Source organism: Passer domesticus, chromosome 5 (genome assembly GCF_036417665.1).
Source record: "Passer domesticus isolate bPasDom1 chromosome 5, bPasDom1.hap1, whole genome shotgun sequence".
Classification (NCBI taxonomy): domain Eukaryota; kingdom Metazoa; phylum Chordata; class Aves; order Passeriformes; family Passeridae; genus Passer; species Passer domesticus.
Window position 1 is genome coordinate 38,935,768 of NC_087478.1, and position 27,045 is coordinate 38,962,812.

Genomic DNA, 27,045 nt, shown 5'->3' on the forward strand with positions numbered 1-27,045 from the left:
AATGAGATGTGCAAGAGAAAAGTGTGCAGCCCTTGCTTCTAACATTTTTATTGGACTCTACCTCAACATTTGAAATACCAACACATTGACCACAGAAGTGATTCTCCTTCCCCAGAACCACCCACATGCACGCAGAGTACCTCCCCTACTAAAATGTTAGATGGGCAGAAACTCAAATGACCTGACTGTGGAATCACTGAAGTTGCACAAATTGAGCAATTGCTTCATAGCAGCAACAGAGTTGGTACTTACAAAAACACATCATGAAAGTTAACTTGCAAGCTTATCTTTTACCCCAGGCAGAAGGACTTTTAAAGAGGCAGTTATTGTTCTAGTGAAACCTTTGGACAATAAGCTTCTAGAAACTGAGGCATAGGAGGGACTTTGTTTATACAGAAACCTGATTATTATTCTTTACACACCATTTATCCACTGGATCTTGTTACAGAGCAGTTGACAGGATGTGTTCCTGTGAACAGGCAGGTCTAAAGTGACTTGTTTTTTTCTTTTTAAAGTATAAATTGTTTTAGAAGGTATTCTGCTTTGAATGATGTGAATCAACCAAAAAGGTAGTTTATTGCTTAAGGAAGTAACAGGATAGTGCTCCTACTCAGAATTGAGGGTTGTATATCAGATACTTTTTATTTTATGTGGACTTGTAAAATGCTTTTTTTCCCCTTTAAATATTAGTGTTAGGATATAAACCATAAATTATCCTTCAACAAAAGGCTTCTATTATCTGCAGGCATATAAAAAAAGAGGACATTTCAGAATCTATTCCTTGAACATCAGTTTTACAAAATATACTTTGATAAAATAGGATATTTTGAGAGACTAAAACAAGTGATGGTGGTATTTTAATAGATTATATTCTTCCCTGTTTGCCAATATTAATTAAATTAATGTTCCTGCATAATTGTCCATGATGTTGGAGTTGAATATTTTCACGGAAGGGTTTAATCAAGATATTAATTACTTGTCGTTACTTGTCATCTCCTGATGATATTTTCAAGAGGAAGAGGGATAGCTCCATTGTTCTATGTAAATTCCAGCTCTGCTAATTGCACTGTGCTTATCTAAATTACGCCAGCTGTAGATTCTCATGAATGTGTAGATTGGCTGTTAGCAACTGATGTGTTCCATCTTCCATATTTTCACATCTTGCCAAATTGATGTCTGAATGCTGAAGAATGTTTTTGGGCCCAGTCCACCTCATTCTGTTGTTCAGGAAATGGCACCCACCTTCACCCCTGTGTGAGTATTTCTACAGTTAACGAGAGAGAGAATAAGATAAGAGTTATTCCTGTGCTGCACAAATTAAATCCATGCAGTCATGCAAGGTAATGTGCAGCAGAAAAAGAAAAGAAGACAAAATCCATTATCAACCTAGAAAATTAGTTTAAGGAAAAAAATTTGAAAACCAGTTCTGAAAAATGTAAAATATAAAGGTTAATAAATATCCAGAGTAAAATTATACCTGTAAACTTGACCTATTTTCATCCAAGTGGTCATGTCTTTCTATCTAGGTGTGTTGGACAAGATTTGCTAGAAATTTCCTTTCTTTATGTATAGATTGGAACCTTTAACTCTCCCTTCATATTTAAAGCATATTTTTCCTACTTCAATATGCAATTTTAATATTACTTTAATGTAAAATTTAATATTATATATCTATAATTGTAGTAAGAAAACCCCAACAATTTTTCAAGGTAAGCAAAAAAGCAATCATGCTGACTAAAACTGTTATATCAGTAAGAGAGAAATACTAGATGGATGGGTTCAATGACCTTGAAATCCCCTCTGTAACTCAGTTGCACAATGAGAAACTTTGAACAGATAGCCTATGCCAGCTAGAATGCTTCTATGAAATCACCTCCTTCAAAAATAATAGCAAAATGGTTTAAAGCTATTGCCAGTTTCAGAATTCAGGATATTCAGCATAAACCCTTCCCCATTTTCCTGTAGACCTTAGAGAAAATATAAAAGTAAAATGGCAGGAGCTTCAAATATTTAACTGTGTGCACATTTGAAAAAAAAAAAAAATCGCCTTTCTCTTGTCTCAGTGCATGAAAATGATTTCCCAATAATTGAGAAACCATACCCAAGAATTGTACTGGCTTTGAGAAAATGTGAGTAGACTCGCTTAAGTCCCTAAAGATCTCTAGAACATTTTTAGGCCCTAAAGATTTATAAGCAGAAATTAAGGTTCTGTGGCTCCCAGGGATTATTTTCTGTAACAATTAATTAAAATAAAACAACAAACAAAACTTTATTTCCTGGAAAACACATCCTCGTTTTTACTAAGCACAAAATTAACATTGCCTGGTCAACAGAATAAAAATGAAAATAGACCAAGTGTAACACCCTGCAATATAATTTTATTCACCCAGTGAACTAACATGGTTTTAAAAAAAAGCTCTATTGTTGCTAATTAGTTTTATCAGTTTTTGTGTTCTTTAGTAATCAATCTTGTATTAATTTTGGGTGCCTTTTTCTAATCACTAAGCGTGCCAAACGATTTATGAAAAACCATACATGCACACACGTACGCACACTGTCAACACTATAATTCTCCAAGTGAAATTCAATTTTGTTGAATTATTTTAGCACCTGCCTATCAAATGTTTCCTTCTGAAAGCCCTGACATTTCCTTCTGTTGTGTTCCATGAGGAAAAAACAAAGCCATAAAGCAGCTTCTTTCCATGCATCTCACTGCCTTTGTTTGTGAAGCTCAGGCAAACAAAAGAAATTCCACTTTAAGTTTTCTAATATTTCTTCAGTCATACTGAAAGCAGAAACCCTTCTATGAGTGATGATGTTGCAAAAATATTAGTAAAGAGATTTGTAATTGTCTAAAAGAAAATAAGCTCTCACAGCCTGAGAGATTGCAACATCCATGTTTTTTTCCCATCTCCAAATCTTCATATACATTAATATTTTAACATCTTATCAAAATTTTAAGTGATTTGATAACCACATCTCTTTTCCAGAAGCTTGATGTTTTTAAGTAACTAAAATTTAAAATTGGGGTGTGTGTCTTCTGGGCTTTTTGACCAAAAAAGTGGAAAACCTTGAATAAAGAAATTGAAAAAAAAGACAGAAAAGTCACAGGATATGGCCATTTTCACAGCAGTTCAGTCTTCTGCTGGTTTTGGACTAGGAACTGATCTATTTCTTCTAGCTGGTGAGCTACAGTCTGACTAGAGTTCATCCCTAGAACGTTGCTTTAACACAGGGCACTAAATTAAAGCTTGTGTAAATAGTAATTCTCTCTGGCCCACTGACCCAGTGCTGGCCCACAAAGTTGGTAAAAACGTTTATAAATTCTGGTTCCTATCTTCCAAAGTCCATTTTGTCCAGGTAGTAAGTTACAGTAGTTGGAAATTACATAGTTTCACACTACTGGCTTCCAAGTAGCAGCAACTATGTTGCAAAATGCATGCTTTTTAATGATTTATTCTTTTAAATATTTATATATATTATATAGTCTTTATTTATGAATTAGTTTTAGTTTCCGATGGGGAAAGAAACATGAAAAGAAATAAGGACTTAATTTTAGGATCTGGACAATGATAAATGGGCTGCTTGTTACCTGATCCCACATGAAGGAAAAATTTGAGCTCATTTAGTTAAAGACATGTCTATATAAACATAATTACCACTTCTGACAGAGTTTTTAAAGCTCTGTTTTCCTAGCAAAAACATCAGTAGATCAGGTTCCACCACTTTTGTCCTAACGAACCAAAACTGAAAAACAACCCAGGGCTTCCTGTTAAATCTAAGTCATGAAATTCACATTTCATCTATATTTCCATTTCAGTGAAACAACCTACTGTTTCTCTAGAATTATTTCTTTTTCATAAACAGTCACACCTACTTAGCTTTTTTCTTCATGAACTTAACACTACCATGCCCACACCTCTGTGTCTGGTAGTCTGCAGCAGAGACATATTTTAAAGGTAGGGACATTCTGGCTAAGTGGAACTGAATTAGAGTTACTGAATGGCTCTAATTCAGCTCCATTCATTCCTTCAGTGGAAGGTCTCCCTGACCACTATCATACTTTTAGCATACTCATCACTGGGCTAATAGATTTTATATCCCAGCCAGGGCAGGTCAGCTGTGTCAGCTCAGCTGTCAGTATGCAAATTGTTGATCAGGGTAAGAGGATAACATTTAGTCATGAGTTCAGAAACTTCTTATGAAAATCTGAAAGAAAAAAATACTTTTACAAAAGGGAAATAAACACAGATTAATAATTTTAAAATCTTAAATCCAAACCAGATTTTCCTGACATAAAGGTTAGTGAATGTCAGCGTGACAACCAGATACATGTGGGCTTTTTTGTATGCAATACATCATCCATATTTACACCTTTTTTTTTTTAAATCTCAGTGGAGAAGATATGTGTACTTTTTAGCAGTATTGTCTATTTCACCTCAAGCTTCCACAAGTACCTGTATTTACTAATCAGTTTCAGAATAATAATTATCTTTGCCACAATATTTGAGATTGTGTTGTGAAGATTGAGTTCTAGAAGATGAAACTCGGCATTAAAACCATGTTCTGATATCTCCTCTTTGAGTCTGAGCTTGTTATTCAGAAAGTTTATGTTGCTGCCAGTGATTTAAAGTCAGGTGCTAGAGCACATTAGAATACTGACATTTTATGGAATAAATGCAAATCAAACGTGAAAGCATAGCTGGCACCTCTGAGTATAAAACATTATGTTGCTGTTAAACTGGCTATAGATACTAGAACAAAACATGTTTGACAGTGAAAAAAAGTCCTTAGGCAATGGAGCTGGCACTATGTCAAAGAGAGAATAAAACCATCTTTCTGTTCCATGTGGTTATTGATCACTGAGGCAAAAGTTCTGTAAACAGAATGCATTGATTTCGTCAGCCTCTCCCACTCCGTCTTTTCCAACCAGGTCACTGACATCTTTCAAAAGCACATAGCTCGTTGCTTGAAAGCTACACAGGGTTTCAAAGGAACCATTGCACTGGACAAGAGACATTGGGAAGCAGTATTAGAAAATAATACTGACCCCCCCCCACCCGAAGTGTTAATTTTCAAGAGCAGTAAGATATACACTGCATAGATTTTCACTCAAGTTTTGATGATTGAGCTGTTTTGTTACCTTTGGAATTTAGATAGGATTATATGTGAGGTGCCCTTGAACAAACAAGTAACTTTTGACTTTCAGTCTGGCTTAATAGCACGGCTTTGCTGTCTCAAGAAGGTGGTGAATCTTATTGCCTACCTGGTGCCTTACTATAAAATACCACTCTTGAAAAAAACCCATTTAAGTATCATTTATTAGATTTCTTGTTCTGGTAGGGTGTTTAGAGGCAGAACTGGTCATTAATATCTATCCAGTTTGCACGTGAATATGGTGCACAGAGAGTGAATGAATACATATTAGGAGAGGCATTAGCTGGAGCAGGAGAAAGGCAGAGCAGGGCAGGTGGGCAGAGAGGCTGAGCGAGACAGAGACAGAAATCCCTTCCAGGGACCAGAACCAGCAGGGCTCCAGCTCCAGAGAGCTCACTGCGACCAGCAATGGGTCCCAAAAATTTCTCTCCCAAAATGGGTAAAACAGAAGGAAACAAAACCCCTGGAAGGCAAATTCAATCCCTAAACTTAGGATGTGGCTTTAAGATGTTTATTTTAAAATGTTCAAATTTTAACAGGCCTTTGAAAGCACATGGATTTAAACCATGTTACATCATCAGACATACTGCTGGAATTTTTGTGGTTAATTAGGAGGTGATATTACCAGAGGGGAAGTTTTAGAGGTATTTTTTTTACCCTAAGCAAAACAGAAATGTTGCCATAAGGTATCTTTCATATAGTTTTTTACCAGATACTTTTAAAAAATGTTGTTAGTACATGTTATTAGAAATAATTTAAATTACATTCATATTTTATCTTCTTTAAACAAATAAAATAATAAAATAGTTCTAAAGATGAATGACAAAGTGGAAGTTAAATGCTCTCTATTTCCTAGTTTTGATGTATTTACATTTACTGAAAAAAAAATTTCAATTTCCTATAGCTCACTGGCTACTGTTCCATCCATACTTTTCAAACTAAAAACCAGTCTGTTTTCCACATCATTCATGAACAGTATTGTAAAAAAGCTTACAGGTTAAATTAATCATTAAGAAAGAAGGAAGTTTAAGTAAACTGTTAAATAACAGTTGCCAAATATTCCTCTGAAATGTTTTTTCAATAATTTAAATTATACATATTAGTCATTTGGCCATATTAACCAAAATGTCTAACATTATGTGACTCAAAAAATTTCAGGGAACATTTCTTTCCTCCTCTGTTCTTTCTTCCTCTTCTTTTGTATTAGGCAAATAATAAACAAGCCTTCTGGCTAATTTTCTCTCTCTCTCTTTTTTTTTTTTTTTTTTTTAATTTATACCAAAAATCAATGTGAGGTTAGACAAAACTGAGTTTGATTGGCTTCAAAAACACCTTCCTTTTTTTTTTAATTTTTCAGTTAATTTGATCTGAAAATTACCTGATATATTTGTACTTGCATAGGAAACTTTTCCAATTTTAATGCTTTAGCACAATGAGAAATAGCTACTAGTTGATTCTTGTTTACTAATACTGACCCAGTATTATTAAATGCTTGCTCTGTACCAGCATACAAATGGTCATAATCAGCACCAAGAAACATTTTTGTTAATCAGCTCTTAAGGAGTTGACTGGTCAGGACATCAGGCTAAAAAACCCCTCAAATTAAATAATACTATTTTCTTTTTATTACTTTTTTCTTTTTATTACTTTTTTCTTTTTGGATAAAGGTGAGGCATAGGCATTGTAGCAGTGGATAAAACTTGCACTGTTTCCTGCGTTATTTGTTAGGAATAAATCCAGATTTAAAGTTCAGGGTGGGCAGTATGAAATATTTGGGAAGTGTTGGAATTGTACATGTATGTAACAGATTCCATTAGATTAACAGACTGTCTTTTTCTTTCATCTCAACAGCAGTATTGATATCTTTATTAGCTTTGTTTTTTTCTTGGTTGAAAGGAAGAAGTAATTCAGAAGAATAGGTGAATGCAGCTTAGTTTAAATAAATTATTCTCAGATAATATGAAGACAACAAATCAAGACACTCTAGGAGATGGAAAGATTGTTTACCAAATGTTGATTATATTTGACAAAACTAGTACCTTTTTTGGTAATTCATTTTGTAAGCAAAGGAATTGTCATGTATTTTGCAGTAATGATTTCACTTGAAGATCTTAAACTGGACTTCAGAAGAAATGTATAGAAGAGGATGAATAAGACAGTGGGGAGAAGGCATTGAAAAATAAGCTGCCTGTATGCATATACTGCTATGGAAATCTTTGCAAAAGGTGAGTCTCAGGAACGGAATTGATTCAACATTTCACAAAAACTAGAAAAATGACAATGAAATAAAAATAAAAGGTATAATCAGATGCAATTTCATAAAGACCTGGATAAACCAATAAATGATAATTTGAACAATATAACATTCCATAAAATAGTATGCATTATCATGCATGAGAAGAATACGCATGTTTTAATTTATGGAAGGTTTGCTGTGAGCTATCAACATGATTCAGCTCTGAAAATAGAGATATCAGATAACAAAAGGAGAGTCATTTCTGCCAGAGAAAGTACTGCAAGATGCTGGATTCAGTTCAGAGGAGCATGGATTCAGTTCTGCTCCCCCACGGTCTAGAAGTTGTTCAGATTCTTGTGAATACGGGAAAAGGCTGATTAAAGTTTGGAGAGCTAATCTTATGAGAGGAAGCTAGAATGGATTATCTTAATTATGGTAGTGAAATGAAAGGCTGGAAAATATTTTTTCACTCTAAAAAGCTCATGAAGTTTAACACTAGGGAATAAAACTACTATTTTAGCTAAAAACTAGTACTTGGCATGTGAACATAGGTAAGCAAAGTGATCATGTGTAGGTTTAGGGTGGAAATTACTATAAGGTTTTTAACAATTAGATGAGTGAGGTTTGGACCAGTCTACTACTTTGCAACACTGGGAGCCAAAAATGCCTAAATTATTTTAAGGGGAAGCTTAAGAGGACTGTGCTGTGTGATTTACTTCAAGAAAAATAATGTAAATTTAATATAACGGGTGGCTCCTTTAGGTTCTTGTTATCAACAACTTGAAACAATTAATTGAATAAAACAAAAATTTAAAAAAAATTAAGATATTTGTGACAGTAATATTTAGTTTATAAATTGCAATAATTTACACTACAGTAGCGGATATTTTAAAATTATAAGCTAACTGTACTAAAACAAGCACTTTGAGTAAAAATGAATGTATTCCAAATTCATGGACAACACTAACATTATGAGTTCTCTAATCAGATTACAGCTACTGTAGACCCCATCAAATTATATATAGTGACCTTCCCAGGATTGAGGGTCTTCAGAAGCCATTTGTTAAAAATGTGTTGTGGTATCAGAAACACACTTATTTGGTTTTATTGTATTTATGGTAGGTTGTATGCAAGGTGTAATGGATATTTATTGTCTTGGAAGAGTGTGATTAGAGGGGTGGGATGTGAAAACAAGATGCAATTCCCTGTTTGTGCTAAAACTAGAAGCAGATTGAATTCACTAAATTTCAGTAGGTGACATGTAAATCAGAATTTTCTGACAAAACAATATAGGGTGAGTCTTCTAATAACTGATTTTATGGTCTCGATGAGTCATAAAACTCCCTCTGCAAAAGCTGGCATTAATTAGACACCCAGCAATAATTCATTATTGTGTTGTCAGAAGGCTACAAACAGCGCAGAAGGCAAAGTGAAGTCCAATGTCACCTAACAGCATAACACATTAACAAGAATGAAAAAATAAATTTCTGCTGTATATTAAGTTACAAGCAGTATTCATCTCTATATGCTGGCTTGTTTTTACTGATTAAAGAGCTCAGAAACAACTAGAAATATGTTGTTAGTGTTTAATTTTGCCTAAGATATCTAGCATTACAGAGAAAGGTTTGAACAAGGATGCCATCTGATCACACAAAATAGCTCATCTTCTCTGAATGAAAATGTATACTGAAGGTGTAGTCAGGGAATGCACTGCATCATCAGGGAAAGCTTCCCCAGCAATTTTCAGTAAATAATTTGGTTTTAATTTATTAAGAACAATTGGAGTTCATTAGCTCTTTGAATAGTCTTAACTATTCTGAACTGATCTGTTGCACATAGGGGATTACTGGAACACAAATAATTTGGAGAGTTGCCTCAGAATTGTTTGGAAAAAATTCTTTTTGGTCTTTAGCTGTGCTGTTTTATTTTCGTTGTAGGTTTTTTGCTCTACAACTTAGCCATTAAAAAAAAAAGTCTGTGTTCCTAATGCCAGTTGAATTACTTAAGCAAGCAAGTCTGAGCCCAGATGTAAAAACTTAGGGAAAGAAATTGATAGTCCCCAACAGAAAATAGGAATTATAGCTGTTTTCTTTTCTATGAGACACTTTCTCCTAGGTCTCCGTTGGGCAGAATACTGGGACCTAAGAGAAGGCGTTATTTCAAGGAAAGAAATAGTTCTAGTTTACTTCAGTGTGACTACTTCTCTCCTAAGGAATCACATGGGTTTAAATATCTTACTGGATCAGCCTTTTAGGTTTCGGAATTTTCACTGGCTGGATGGGGACTTACTATTGGGTCATTGTTTTTACTACCATGGCAATAAAATCTGAAACCCCTCTGAACAGACTGAAATGGGGAGTTCCAGACTAAAAATGGAAATGTGTGAGATTCTGTTATTGTTCATGCATTTTCCTCACACTCAAAGCTTAAATCTAGCAAGTAGTTATGCAGGCATTTTCCCTAGACACACTTTTAACTTTGTAAAAGCATTTGTATGGATGGTCCCAAGTCATCATGATTTTAGTGATGACTTAGTTCTATAAAACAAGAATGAACACTTTCTACTGAAAAAAAAAAAAGGAACTGGAAACTCTGGACTCATTTTGGCTATGTGGAATACTTTGCATGGGGTAGTAACTTACCACAAATTCACATTAGACACTGCTTCCAATAGTAGTGGGTGGTGGATTTCCTTTGTCTCTCCTTTCCTTTAGCTTAGAGATAAACCAAAACTGCATGTGAACATGCTACTGATCAACTAAGCATTTCTTGCTAAAGGTGCACATACTCCAGCTTGAGCTATAATGTATTAGCTGAAACCTCTTTCCCTGAGCCTGTTGTGTTCAGTTGAGGCAGAGTAAGTCTCAAAGCTGTAATAATATAACCATGTGCAAGAGCCCTTTTAAATAAAAATTTGGTACTCTTCTTTAAGAAATTGATGGGTTTTGAAGTTCAAACAGGATATGCAAGGACAGCAGTGCTATATTTTTTATCAGAATTTAATAGATTGTGTCAGGCACAAAATATCTTATCTGAGAAGCATCTTTTAATGGTCTCTTTTGGCAAGACTTTTTAATGGCAGGGTATCCTTTCATTTTTTTCATTGTCTCATTCAAAGAAGCAGCCCTCCATGTTAAAGTTCCTTAATGTAGCTGGTATTAAAAGACATTATATGCTGGCTCTTCTTTGAGCAGAGTGGTTGAACTGAACAATCTTGAGATGTCCCTTCCAACCTCTGAATCCATGAGTCAAAAGTTAAATTTTTCACCTTGAAGGTGGGACTATCAGTCAGCTTCAGGAACTGATTCCTTCTTTACAGAAGGATAAAGATTGCCTTTGCTGTATGATGAGGACTTACAGGACTGTTGTGCACTGTGTATTTCTCCTATTGGTTTTTAGTGCAGCGTGAGTTCACTGATGCACAGCTGGGAAGACCCTGACCATCCAACTCTGCCAGTAGCAAAACACAGCCATATGCTAACGATCTCAACATCCAGGTCAACATACAGCAGTCACAAATAGTAACTGAATAATACATAATCCATCACATTCAGTCTAAAGAACCAGATTTAATAGCGTAGTTAGATTTTATAAGCACTTGAAATAGCACTTGGTTAGTAAAACCCAATAAAACAGAGCTTTTACAGTAATACAATATGTATGTATATATTACACAGCTAATCATGTCTGAATTTGTTTTGAACAATCAGTTAGTATTTACCAGTTATAGTGTCCAATAGTTGTCTGGTTAAATTCATAACTGGAAAACTTAATTTGTGCTGTCATTGTAAGTTTCTCATTCAAAGAGTCTCTTACTCAACAGCCTAGCAAAAACAACCAAAAAAAAGAAATAAAAAGTCCAATATATACAAGAGGTATATTGTAAAAAATATCAAAGTCACTGAAACACATATTGAATGAGATTGCTTTGCTTTATTTTAGTGATTATTCTCAGTGAGACAAGCACAAAATATTTTTTACCATTTGAGCAGGAGCCATATTCAGGGCCTGACAGTTCATTGAATTTGTTTCTGTATCTATGGAAAAGAGAGAAATGGCATTGCAGAGAATGACTGGGTAATGTACTCAAACAAAACATCAGGAGTACCGTATCCCTTCCTACCAGATTACTTTGCCAAAAACTTTATGATATTTGAATAGTGTACAGTATTGGGAAGGGAAAGGAGACATAAAATTTCCACATAAAGCTTTCTCTAATGGGCTGTCAGCGACATGAAACTCAAATGTATACATCTGCAATTGTTGCAAGGGTGCAGAAACTGTTGTCTTGCCATACTTGCCCCTTTGTTTTCAGTACTTTTCAGTGGGAAAAATTACTGGTTAGTAATTGCTAGTAAAACTGGTTTGATGAGTGATGTCCAAAATCAGGATCTTTCTGAATCCTGTGCAAAGCAAGAAGCAGAAGGCTCCTGCAGTCTCCTGAATGAAATTGAAACCTTCACATCATTTAGGTGGTTAACACAGATTATACTATAGCCCAATTGCCTTAAGTGGCTAATAATAATGATGTTTGGCTTTGTTATGGACATAGAATCCAAACATTTAATGAAGTACTTAAAATACGGCGTGTCTGGACTCTAATTTAGGTTGCACTTTTGGCTGCAACGTAAATGTAGCAGTTTAGATACCATCCAGGAATGTTTCAGTTGCAGTAAGTTTGGCGAGCTGAGACGTAAATGATCTTGACTGGCTATTTATCTTGGTTCTTTAGCAGAGTATGATGTTTCCAGTGTATAAAAATCTTTTCACTGTGAGAGTATTGCTCAATTGTTAGAGCTGTAGTGGAGGGACACAGTTGCTTTATGAATGAAAAGAAACACACAACCTGACTGCTCAAATACATGTCCAAATGGATATTCAGTCACCCAAATAGGGAGCTTTTATATACCTATATATATATAGCAAATGTGCTTTATGTCATGCTGTATTGAATCCAATTGTTCCATTAAAAACTTTGAACATAATATAGCTGTTGAAATGACCTCTTTTCAGTGTTTTTGCACATCATTGTAAATGCAATACCTAATAGAACTTTCTCATTGCAAGAGACATGATTAATATCCTGCAAGATTAGAAGAATCTGCCTGGTGAGCTGACTTTCTTATTTTTCACACCTCTCTAGGCTCAACAGCCTAACAAGTTCAATTAAATACCTTTGTTTTTGAATTATAATATATTTACTTATAATTTCATGTTCTATCTGGAAGCCCTATGTTTCTGGAAGAACTGGTTTTGGACATTTAAATATTCCAGAAGAAATAAGCTGGCAGAAAAGCTGTGAAGTTAAACTGTATTTTGAAAACAAAATTCAGTTCTATAATCAGATTTGTCATTATAATGCATCTACATCTGAACTAGTATTGCTCCAGAGATCTCTTTTACACAACAGATTGCAGCAGTTTGTGTGTTCATCAGATATTAAGTGGCCTAAATGCTTTTTCAAGTGTTTAAAATATTTTCTGTGTACTAAGATGTCTCAGCATGTCTTCTATGTAGATAAGGTAAGGCCAAAAACCTACTTCAATGCTCAACAGCAGCCTTAGGTAGAGCAATCCAGAACATGCTGTGATGGCTGGCTGTTCCTAAGAGCTCCTCTAATAAGATGCTGAGTCCTACCTATGCGCTTATATATATCTACATATATTTTATATATACATATACACACACAAACATATATATGTTAATATATATATTAATGTATATATATGTGTGTATATATATCTATTTATGTGTGTGTGTATATATATAGATGATATATATGTATATGTGTGTGTATATATATATATATAAAAATATATATATATACAGAAAAATTCAGACCACTGGACATTCTTTTTAGGTTTACAGTTCACACCATTAAAGACTAGATATGTAGAAGAAATGCTGCAATTTCTCATTTAAGACTCTCCATAACTGTCTTCAAGTGACTGATAAAGCTATGTGAAACTTGTCTCACACTTGTTCTTTCAAAGACACTCTGCATTTTTGTCATCAAAACAAGGTGCTGCTGGCCATTTCTCTGCTCTAGATTAGAAGTTAATTCTCCTGGAGCAATTGTGCACCAACCAAGTATCACAAATACCATAGCTACAATATATAATGGATGTTTGACTGCCAGTCTTAATACTATTTTTGTTATTAACTGAAGTATGTAATTTCTCTTCTATTCCACTTTTTTGCAGAAACTGCAAGAAATAATTTTCTGAAAATTAATAATGTAAAACAACCCTGCAGAACACTAGAAAAGTTTTATGGAAGGTTTAATAACCACTTTAAAACATAATCTTTAGTTAATTGTTTTAAGTATAGGCCTGCCAATCAAGGTACAAAAATGTGCATGACTGCCAGCAAATCCACTAAGTATTTTAACTTAATGTTTGCTCAGTTTGAAAGGAAATCTCGTTGATACTGTGAAAGAGAAAATTATAGACAAATAATTTAAAGTTCCTTATTTGAAAAATGATTTTAAAGTCAATATCTATTTTTGTGACCTCAGAGCAATAAGGAAAGAAAACAGAGAAAATGCAAGAAGCTTGATTCGGTGGATACTACACCTACCATGCATCCTTTTGTGGCTGTCACTGTGGGTGAGTTGTTGGCCTAGCACTGCACAGTTCTAAAAAGGATGGTTGGGTTTTTTCAGGAGCTGAACTTTGATGACTCTTATGGATCCCTTCCTACTCAGGATATTCTACGATTCTGTGATTCTATGATTTACTCACAGGGATTTTATTTAGTGGATCCTAGAATGCATTTATAAATGAGTCATCCTTGACTCCATTCATTTTCTTAGAGGAGGTTTTTGAATATCAGTATTTCATTTGTCTGAAATCTGGCAAGCTTGGCTTTCAGACAGCCCTGGAAAGTTAGTGGCAGACACCATCTCTGTGGACACCTCTTAGAAGCAAGCTGTATTCTTCTAGGAGTTAAAGAAAATGTATGTCAGAGAATATTTACCTGATATACATACCCAGACTAGACTAATATGGATTTTTAACAGCTGGAATTTTGCACCATTAAAACATGCAATAGGAAAAACCCCAGGCACTTGTGTATAAATACAATATACTTTTTCTATGAATAACCCAAAAGTATGGTTTAAGTGATTTAATAAATGAGACTATTTTAATACTTTCCCAAAAAATGAACATATAAAGCAATCCTTCGTTATTTATAAACATTATTAAATACAGTAGCATCCTCTACAATAGCATTTTAAACTTCAGCATTGAGAAGTGTTAAATGATTTGGTCAGGGAGTTATGTTTTGCCATTAAGGATTTAAATGATGCAAAAATCCTTCATGGATTAAGATAAATTCCTCTGTCCATGGAGCCATTATATTTTGATGTTAATTTCCTTTATATGGTAGATCAGGCATCAGAATTTCAGACTTCGGAATGATTATTGCTGTATGACAGTTGACCCTCTTCCTTCATTCTTATATGTAAATGAGTTTTAAAATAGACCAAAATTACATTTTTTACATATTTGACATAATCTCGAAAAGAGTTTAGGAAAAGGGACCAGATTTAGACACATAATCCAAAATTTACTTAATGTCCTTTTTCACTCTAGAAATATGTACTTCTAAGTCGAAAAGACTGACATCTCTGCTTTGTTAATACAGTGATAACACATACAGGATTTTTTTATTGTTTACTTTCTTAAAGAAAAGCTAAACTGCCAATTAAGGGATATTAAAATAATTTCTGGAATTTAATTTGAATTAAGTTTGATACAGGTTTATTTTTAGTCTAAAGGAATCCTTAGTCATCTTGGTACATGAGGCGATTTGTGAGAAAAACAAATTGTGTACACTGTTCAGCAACACAGGTTTAATGTGTTGAACTTTGCAGTCCACACACATATGGAGTTTAGAGCTGAGTTTATTGTATGTTTGGTACTAGAGTTGTAGGCAGCTCGCAGATGATCTCCAATAATTCTTTTTGCTCTTCATTAGCTTTTGCTCCTCCTGATACCACTTCCAATGATAAAATTCAACAAGCTCCTCATTAGATGTTTTTCTAAAATATGATAATTTTCTTTTAGAATTTCACCTTGAAGGAACATTTCAGCTTGATTCTGCAAAAAACAAAATACTTGCACTGACTGTTCTCTTTCTTCACCTGAACACATTAGATGTTAATGAGATTTTATTTGTTTATAAGTGTTTGGAACAATTACAAGTCTGTACCATAGCTAAACAGTTTGATGGTATATCAGATATTCTTCATAAATCATTATGTGTTTAAGATAAGTACATTAACAAAAAATTTCGTATTTTAGAATATTCAGACTGATACGTTTATCAAAACTATGTCAGACCATGCTGTTTAATTTAAATTATTTAAATTATTATAGATTTTCCTCTCCACTGTTCAGCTCCCTGCAGTTTATCAGATTTTTTTAGCTCATTTTCTACCCTCCATCTTTAACATAATCCTTTCATTTTTGACTGTGCTATTTAACAGCATGTAAATACTTATGTCAGAAAATAGATAATTAACTTAATGCACATATACACATTTTCTCAAAAATAAAACGATTTCTTTCATTTCCTGTTAGTCATATTATCCCAAATACTTTTTGAGGATATTGATTTTTACACCAGCCTTTTCCGTGAAGTTAGCTGATTTTAGTATTTGTGCACTATTTATTTTGCTCTTGTAAAAAATGTCTAATTACCATATTTCCAAGATTAGAAGAGTTTTTAAATTATTCTTGAAAATGGCATGTTTTTACTACCTTGTATTGAACTAGCCAACAATATGCTACAAAGGATTTTGGTGTTTATGTTTCATCACCTTATTTACCACAATAACTTGAGTATTAGAACAATAAAGTAGTAACACTTCTGAGATTCCTTTGAGGTTTTAAATTGTTAGTGTTATAGAAAGAGTGCTGTGAGCTGATGCCAACACATGTTCCTGGAAACATTTATAATAACAATACAGCTTTAGCAGAGATGGTAATGGTATATACAGGGCAAAGGAAATACCAGAAATGCAGCAGATGCAATTGATTATATGCCTTGGAGAATATTCCACTTATATATTTTAGGTCCTGTCAGTGTAAGTCAAAAGGAGGTGATGTTGTCAGTAAGATATATCACAGCCAAAATAATATGTAGTGACAGCAGTCTCCCCATGCTGATGGAACAGATCATGACTTTTGAAATGAAGAAGACATCAATAGCCCAGCTGAGGTATTACAAACCAGGGGAAAATAATCTGATTTAAACATCTGAATCATTGTGAGCTGTGATCAAATTTATGCTGAAAGTTCATGTGACTGATAGGGCCATATCAGCTTTATTTGAAGCTGATAGGGCTGCTTTACGTTGAGTTGACTATTGTGTTTGAACTTGATCTATGTTTTATTCCTGCCCTAAATGTTTGCAGCTTTCATTATTTCTCAGGCTTGTAAATCTAGAAGCTGAGCAGTTTTTGAGGAACTGGAATAAATACCCATCAAAGGCAAGCATTCAAGTCTTGATTTAGAAGGCAGTGCTCAAAGTTCCTGTGATGGTTAAGTATGGCATGGGCCTGAAGAAAACCTTTTCTTGTTTTTATGAATTCAAAGCTGCAAAGGCTTTTTTTACCAATTTTGGAATGAATATTTTAAACACACAAGTAAAATATTGCATGCTTTAAAAAGCTTTCTCACTTTTCATTATAAAGAACACTTAATAGTGTACTGTATTGTACTGTATTGTATTGAACTCAATATCTCACACAATAGTCTAAAGAATTCTGTGCTAAGAATTGGAGCTAGATTTGTCTTTTATAATATGGAAATTCTTGCAGTGCCTCTTGAAATTCCCTTAAGAATAGAAGATTAGCCTTACAAGTGTGTATAAAGAAGAGAGTAATAGAAAATTGTTAAGTTATTATATAACTAAAGCTTGTTTACTGTACATTGGTATAATAATTTCTTTGAAAATACATATTATATGGACATTTTTACCAATATATATTTTCTTTGAATAAACAGCAAAAAATGTTTGTAATTTGTCAAATTATGCTGTCATATAATCTGCTGGCAAATAGATTGATTTTTAACATCAGTAATTAATACTAGATAATTTGATAATGAAAAGGCCGAGTTCCAATTTTCGTGTTTTTTTTTTTTTTTTTTTAATTAACAAACTGTGTCAAAAACAGCAGGAAGGGACAGACCACTGACACTGTGTAGTTAAATCAAAGCTGTTCTGCTTGTTACCTAACTCTGAAAACTTGGAGATTAGTGAGAAAAATTCACTTGTGGCCACATATCAGTGGAGATGGATGGGTAATTTTCTTTGCCACCTGGTGGGAGGTACCATAGCTCCCTGGGTTTTAAGTGGGCTGTGTAATTTTGAATAGCTGCTGTGACAGTAATGTATGAATAAGTAATTCATAGACAGTTTTTATAACTCATCTACAGTGACTGACTGAGTGACTCCTTTAGGTAATCTCAATGCTTTCAAAAGATTGTGCTGAATGGATTACAAAAAACCCCAGAAAATGCCAAAAATATTTTTAAAAATCATAAGAGGAATGTGCACTTTCTGGTCCAGAAGGAAATCTTTCATGGAAAAAGAGGCAAAAAGAGGTGTCAGGTTGTGGATAGCTTTCCCATCTGAGACTGCATATTTTGTGAATTTGGCCAGATTCTAATATCAATTATGCTGCAATAATCTACTATCTATCAAGCAGCTTTACCTACCCTATCACTTCATTTAATTTCCACTTAAGAGTGTGTAGAATACTTGCATTATTGCAAGCACACACTAAACTTTGACTTATACAGATTTTTTGGGATTTCATCCTTTGTTTTTTTCCATAAAGTTACTGAAGTGCTGAAGAGTGCAGAGTGCTGAAGGACTATCCCCAGAATATCATATATTTGGTACTGGGAATGAAATGCTGAAGATTCACATAATTTGCACAGGGATATTTTTAATAGGTTCTCTTTAGTGATTAAATTTCTGTATGAAAACTATCCTTGCTTTAAAAAATAACCTTGATTTTATTACTGAATCATGAGATTGAGCTCCAAAAATTTACAAGTCTCTCACCTAACTCATGTACAAATGATCCTTCATACCTTTATTTTATTCCTCCTGCACACCTTGGAATGCAATTTCCAGGTATATTCTCATCATGGAATAATTAATCAGGTTTCATGGAGAAGTCATCAGAGGAGGTGTTAATTTACATGCAGCCTCTTCAGGTTCCTTCAGTATTTCCAAAGTAATCATATGCAGCAATTCCATACTATGTAATGAATTCAGCAAGGTGGTGGTTTTTCAAGTTGGTACTAGATGTGACCTCAGCTGGGCAGCAAGCAGAATTCCCTCTGATACTGCATGTTTTTAATTAAAGGACAGCTGACACATATTAATTTCTTGCTTAACAGTGACACTGACCATAAAGGGCTGCAGCAATTGATTTATCCATTCTGCTGAACTCAGATAACAAGACACCCAGGTCTTCCTGCTGCTGCCAGTCATTTCTATCTGATAGCTTACTGGACACATTGCTCTCTCCACAAAGATGCCTTTGTTGCTCGTGTTTTAAGATTTAAATCTAATTTTTTTCTGATGTCCTCAAAATTCCAGGTTATGAAAGCAATATTTTATAATAAAGGACTTTTTATTTCATATGAATCAGGCTATTAGCCTTTAGTGATAACAAAACTCAAACCAAAAGTGGTCATGCTCTCCCTAAATATTAGAATTATGGGGTTTTTTTAAGGATGGAAACTCATAATTATCACTGACTTACCATGGACTCATTTTTTTCCCAAGCTATCATTGTTAAACCTTATCATGTTACCTAAGGATGTATCTAATTTTATGATATACAGTAGTTGAGGACTGTGTTTTAGGGGTGAAATCTGTCTACTGTTCTCACACATTCTCCAAGGAAACCAGAGAAAATGAGCTGGGTTTTCTTTTGTTGGCATCACACAGGAAGATGTGTTTCACGTTGTACTATTTCAGCAGCTAATTTTCTTCAGTTATAGGACCAGCCTCAGTCCCACAAAATAAAATCCCTGAATATTTACAAAATATACATATACATATAACAAATTGAATATTGAAAATATACATATAACAAGTTGAATATTTCAGTGTACAGGTCTCTTCCTAGCAAGCTGTTTCTTTTAATTTTCTTGCTAATTATTATTTCTGATTTCCTGATCCTTCAGGGGATGATTGGATGGATGGATGAGCGGAACTATGCTTTTAGAAATAAAATATCATTTTGAGTCTTGAAGAGAAGGACTCGCTAGTGCTACTCTTGTTTCTTAATAATTAACATCAGTTTGGGAACTGGTACTCCTATAAAATCAATGGGAGTTCATTTTCCTTAGATAAGAATAAAATTTGCCATTTTTCCATCTCTAAATTGGGGCTTGTCTTTTCCAGTCTCATAATCAATCTCATAATCTGGGAATTAATCACAAGATGTTAATGTGCCTTGGTAAACACTTCAGTTCAAATATCTGTTTTTTGAAGTGTGTAGCACTATAGCTCATTAACTCCATTTGAATTCTTAACATTCAAAGGCAGCTGTGAGCCTTTTGGACAGTTTTTGATCCTGGAATCACTATTTAGTGATTCAACTTCCTTGCAGAAGTTATAGCCCAACCTGATCAGCAAACTGATGGGATACACATCCCTCCTCCATGGCATTGAGCAAAAAGCTACAAGCTGGTATCAGGTGCACTCATGCTGTATTGCAGGTTTGTACAACTGGCTCCAGTGCTTGAGAGTCCCTAGCTGTGTGTTGATGCAGCAGTGAAATACTGCCTGCTGATAAACCATAGTATCCTTGCCATTTTTAAAAGCAAGGGTCTTTGATAAAAGATGAGATTAAAAGATATTAAGCTATTAACCTTATTACTGTTTGCGAATAAATATGTACAATTACATTAGATGTATTCCAGATTCTTATATATAATTGATCTAACTTCATGGACACCTTTTTGAATTATGATATGAAATTAAAACTATGACTAATCCTGCTAATATATCAGAATTACAGCAGAAAAGAAAGTATGTTCACCAGATACAAAAACCATCTGTAAGCTGACAAAAAAGGCTTCATTATTGTTTGTTATGAGTCATATAATTCACAATGAATAATATACAATACTATTTATAATCATTCATTATGAATAGTAGTACAACTATTTTTCATTAACTAAAAAGCGTGCAGAAAAAGAACTGCATATTGCATTTGAATCTTGATAAACTAAAAAATCTGGAAGAGAAAATACATCTGTACGTATCTATAAAAAATACATATTTGAATGCATCAAGGTCTGCATAATATCTGCTGGTTGTAGCACTTTCCTCTTTTTGGCTCTGTGTTTTCCAATGTGTAATGTGTCCAAATCAGGGGTGAATTCGATCTTCTGAATTACTGTAAATTTTATTATTTTCTTCTTAGAAGCCAAGCAAAATTTTATGGCACAGGCATTTAACACAGATTTTAAATACTTTCATAATAATGTTCTTTGAAGACATTTTAAAATCCATAGTGTATTTCTTCCTCATATAACAAAAAAAGCATTCTTTTTTTACTTAAATTTAAATTATATAAATTATGAAATGTTACAGATGTGAAAGAAATACCCAAATGCTGTAAGCTTATTTAAACAGCAAAAATTAATATAAAAGAGTTATTATTGATACTAAATTTCCCTAAATATTGGTAAAAACATGAAGTAAATTCTCAGTATCGAGAACTAAAAGTTATCAAGGTTTCTTGGATCACTATGATACCATCATCTATCCATCCAAATGCTTCTAAAAGATTCAAGACTGGCAGAAACCAAGTGACTACACATAAATCAAAGTGCTGCTCATGTGTCCCACATGGAAAACATTTAACCTTTTCCTGACATGAAAGGATCACGTGCGGGATTTTGAAAGATTGTTATTTACTTTAGTTCTCCTTCATGAGAGTTCTTTGAGCGGTTGGAGTTGCAAGACTTGCTGTGCACCAAGTCACTGAAAACCAAGTCAGATAACACTGTCCAAACTGGATATTCTAAGAAATGTGATATGTACTCAGAGATTCTCGCTCTGTGAATTTGTTCTCATCCAAATGCTAAACCTAACAGAGCTAGCATGAAGGAAGGATTACCATGTTATCAGTTTTTCAAGCCAAGCAAATTAGGATGTTTTTCAACAGTTGAATCTACCAGCCCCACATTATACAATGAAGACTGTCATTTGATAAGAAATGTATGAGCTGCTGGCACTGATAAGATTCAATAAATATTAGATCTGCAAGGCTGAACTCTTTAAATTATAAGCACTTCTGGAAACGACAATTCCTGGCATTTTGTAAGTCACTGAGAATTAAAAATTGATATAAGGGTCTTGTGAAGGAAATGAAAATATTTTATTATATGCTGAAATTTTGAATTGCATATTGTGAGATGCTATCTTTTGCTGAAAAGTTAAAGAGCAGTTTGTTAATCCCTCAGAACAAATCTTCACTCATAATATTACTGTTTATAATGTTTGTAAGAGACCTGGGTTAAGAACTTCTGATCCACTATTAAAGGGCCAAGGAAAAGCTTTGTTGTAAAACATTATAAGCAGACATCTAAATCTATGGCATCATGAAATGCAACGTTGAGTGCCTTAAAACATTCAGTTGTGTTATTTATTTTTCCATCTTTTCATAGTCATTAGCAGAAGTAATAACATCAGAGTTAGGCATGTCCTGGAGTGTGTGGCAGAATGAGAAACTCTTGTCTTCTACGTGGCTTCTAACTGTTGGAAATGCCATGTGTCTCTGCCATTACTGTTTCACATCAAAGTTAATAAGGGATCATGAGTTAATGTGAAATTTGTTTTCCTAATATTAATCTGTGAAGATAAAGAACTGCAATTGCCAGAAATTTAAAAAAAAATCCAAGTATGATAATATTAATATCTATGAACTGCAGGCAGCTAAGGGAAGTTTGTTTCAATTCTGATCCTTATTCTGACTTACTATTCACTAAGAAAAAAAAATAAATTAAGTAACAATTGATTGGAAAAGCATTCCAGTCTCGGAAAAAAACAAAGCAGACAAGTTGATAATACTACATATTCATGAGTGCTGTCTGATGTAAAGCAATAAGGAATCTATTTGTCTAGAGAAATACAAGACAAAAATGTGAGATCTGTGGGACTGTATTTAAGAATTTCTTAAGAATAAGTTTGCTTTGGTGGAGGTTTATCTTTTGCTTTGATGAGTGTTTACCTTGTATATTTGACTAAGAGAGAATTCATAATATGAAAAATAAAATAAGCTGTTATTCATTCCTATGTTCATTTTCAAACATAATTGTAGAACAAGTTCTTGGAGGAATTTTGAGTGACTGCATGATGGCTTGAAAAACTAAAATTTTGCATAAGTAAGGATTGGACCTGATTTCTGAAATGTTGCCTGTAACATGTAAATGTAAATATGCTATGGACATATTGTCTGCAACGGAAGCATTTATGAAACAGACTAAACAAGAAGGGAGTTCCTTTAAAATGTGGATTTATCACTGGTTTACATTTTATTGCACTCTTTCTGGGAATGTGAATGGAACTCCAGATGCACCTTTATTCCATTTCTTTAAAACCACTGCTACCTGAATTTATCATCCTTATAATTAGAAAGCATGTACCTATAGCAGCAAAATGGATTATTCAATTTGCCTGTTGGCTGATGCATTCTGGCTGAGTTGCTCTAGAATGAAATCACTGCTTGTCCCTGTTTTGTACTTTGTGTAAAGTTGATGGAAATCTTTTTGAGTTATTCAAAACTTTCTTTTTTTTACATCTGATTCTGAGTTTCTTTTTACTTTGCTCTACCTAACTGGTCATAATGAAGTTTCTTATTCTGGTTGCCTGCTAAGGTTGAATTTCTGAAAAAAAATAGAGTGTGAGCTAATATTTTTAGTTCAGTATAAGTGGAAAGAAAAAAAAAACCACTCAGCATGAGATGCAGTGTCATTGAAATGAGTAGACAAATGTCAAGTTGTTTTCTTAGACCATGAAGCCCAAACTAAATTACAATACATTGCACTCCCAGGAGTCCTATCACTGGATACCAGGGAGAAAAGACCAACACCTTGTTCTGCATTTCCCCTCTTTGGGAAGCTGGAGAGAGCCACGAGGTCATCCCTCCTGTTCTCCAAATGAGATGAAGTCCTCAGCTCCTCCTCACAGGACATTCATTTCAACCCTTTCATCAGCTGCTCTTCATGCCTTCTTCTGGATAAACTGAAGGACCTTCACATCCTCACACTGTGGGTCCCAGGACTGCACACAGTGCTCAAGGTGAGGGTGCACCATCAGAAAGGAAAAGGAAAGGAAAGGGAAAGGAAAGGGAAAGGAAAATGCGGCTGGAGTAGGAGTAGAAAGTAGCTGTCAAAAGAAATTGTGGGAAACTTAGTTGTGAAAAGTTCTAAACTGAGGGGGGATAGAGGTCCTTGTGTAAGGCTTAGGCTTTATTTAAGGCTGGAGTTAGGTTGAGGGAAAAAGAAAGGCCAGAACTGTGGATGGAGTGGTGTGATATTCACCTGCCCTCTGAACAGAGAGAAGCTGTGAGAGAAGTGGAGAAAAGAATGACCAAAACAATTCTTATCTCATTTGCTGCTCCTGATGTTTGCACATGTGGAATGCTTTGGGAAGGTTGCTTACCTGAAGGAAGTTGGTAATTGGATTCTGGTAGTGATTGTTTATATTAATTAACCTATCAGGTCCAAGCTGTGTGGACTGTTGGTCCAGAGATAGTCATGAGTGAGTAGTTAGAGATAGTTCTTGTTAGTGTAATACAGTTATAGTATAATATAGTATAATATAGTATAATAAAGTAATTAATTTGCCTTCTGATGTCATGGAGTTCTGTGCATCATTCTTCCTGCCCATCGAGCATTGTAGCACCAATAGATTGGGGCTGCAAAGGCTCTGTCATAGAAAAGAATAGATGGAGAGAATTTTGCTGTCAACAAAAGGCTGTGAGAGCTTGTCCTTCAATCAAGGTTTGAATTAAATTAATAATTTATCATATCTATCCTATAATTTCCCTCTAAGGAAAAATCATTTAAATAATCCTGTGAATGCCTGAGGTTACTGTTGCTTTAATTAGGTCAGTGACTAACATTCAAATAAAAATATGCCAGTCCTTCTTTTCAAAAATAAACAGACATATGTCCTAATTTCCCATGTTTCAAAAAAGGACAAGACATAATACTTTACTAATATGGGGTTTTCATGTGAGTTTGTACTGTTTCCTGGAAGATAGTGTGTCTTCTGGTGAAATAAAAACCTCATGACTTGCTTACTTGGTAAGGAGTTTTGAAGTACCAAATGGAGTATACCAGACTTGTAGTCAAATTTTCATTAGCTGTTTTTGTACTACTATATCTTCTCAAGCGTGTTAGCTTGAAACTCTTATTGAAAATAAGTGCTAATAAATGCTAGGTTTGTAAACTAAATTGATATATTGTAATGTTAACTGAACAAAGGCTAAGCAAATTGAACCAAGATATGACAGGGATCAGAGGGACAGTGAAAACCAGGACATTACTATGGGATGTTTAGGTGACAGGTTGAAGACAGAGAAAGTGATGACTCAAGCAAGACTTGTTTGAAATTGGAAGGAATTATAATAGAATTCCATGGCATACGAGCAGCTGCTGGTTGTTCAGTAGCTGTATCTGGCTGAGTCTTTGGCTTCATCATCAAAATATGTTCTGCACACTTATTAAATACTATTTTTGACTATCATGTGTGTGGGCTCAGCTTCTCTACTAACTGGTACTGGGGACAAGTAAAAGCAGGGCTGGGACAGAAGAAATCCTACAGGTTCTGTAGTCAACCAAATTCAACAACCTTAGGTAAACTGGGTTCTATTATGTTCTTCATATACAATCTGTTATAAGTAAATAATAGAGTTTGCTCACTGCTTTTCAGTGATGATGATTATTTATGTGATGCTGTAAATTTTAATTGTAGTTTTTTCACTTGAGTCTCTGAACTAGGGAAAAGCACTGAAGGTATGTATCTTAATGATGTTTCTCAGCTAACTCACTGTTAATTCTAGCACGTGTGTGGCATATATTTCTCTTGTGTTTTGATTTGTCTCTTAAAAGATATTCCACTCAGGGATATTCAATGTCTTATGGTGGCACTATTCATATCTAGTTTAAAGCAGATTTTAGAGTATGACAGAACTGAAGCAGAAACAGTTCATGACTCAGTCTGGTCTAGAAGATTATTGTTAAATAAATGTTGAGATTAAAAAAATAAAAATAAAATCCCAGACAGGAGCTAGTTTATATTTTAATTAAATTTGATATTGCTGCTTTCTTAACTACTACAATGTAAAAGAAACTGTAATTAGGCTAGGAGAATTTGCAGATATATTTCTAAAACTAAGAAAAATATACAAAATAAATGAGATTAAGTTTATATTCCCTGAATTCTCAATTTCATTATAATTCCTGACTTTTTCACCTACTCCCAGATGGAATTCCATAAGTATCTATATGGGATCCACTGGGACTGTGGAACAGTGTAAATCAATGTCTGATATCCGTGAGAGTCATCTGGAATTAATTACACAGACCTCTTCTCTTTCATAACTGTGATACACAGCTGTTTGTATAGAGTTATTATTAAAATAAAGTAATTTCTGTACAGAAGTAGGGGCTATATTTTCAGATGAAGAAGTTTTGAAGGAGTGCACTGGGCTTTGGCCTCAAGATCCAGAATTTCATGTCCACTGTCTTTGCTCCTTGGCCATTTCCTCCACACAAATTTTATATTGTCTGGTGAAGTATGTAAACATCTTGCCAGGTGTTTTTTGTTTCTTTGCCTTAATTATTCCTTATTAGAGTAACATGATAATCATTTGGCATGGTTTTTAACATGTCCTTTTTGCAGATGGATATTTATATTAAACCATCTTTCCCCCCCTCCTGGCTTTGTTTCTTTGTCATACATTGCAGGATTTAATGCTGCTGAGTCAAAGGACTAGAACTATCCAGAATATGTTTCTGCAAAGACATAGTAAGATGTAATGATTTAACCCCAAGTATATCACAAGCATGGACATCTGTCATCTTGACTTTATGTGAATAGCTCTCTTGAATTCCATGAAACCATGCTTATTTACACCTGCTGCAGATTTGCCTTAAATAGTCAAGATATAATCAAATTTATTCTTATGTATATATATTGCTAGTTGCATTAGTTTTTTTCTTTGGGTTTTCCTGAACATGATAGAAATAAGAATTAGAGTTTGATGACATATAAAAGTAAGCCCAAAGTTCTTGACCACAGACTCTTGCCAGTACTTAAATTAGCTTAGATCTGCATCAAACCAGTCTGTCAGCATCCTTGCTGTGCTCTGTCAAGACTCTGTGCTTATTAGAAAAATGCTTGCCAAAGTAGTCAAATATTGATAAGGAGCATGTTAAATAGAAAGAATAAATTGGCATTTTATGATATAATACGTATTTGTGTGTGTGTGTGTATATATATACATGTACATGTTTTCCCATATTTTAATATATATACCACTTCAAATTAAATCTGACAACAGAGTCTTATCAACAATCTTAAAAGTTTAAAATCAG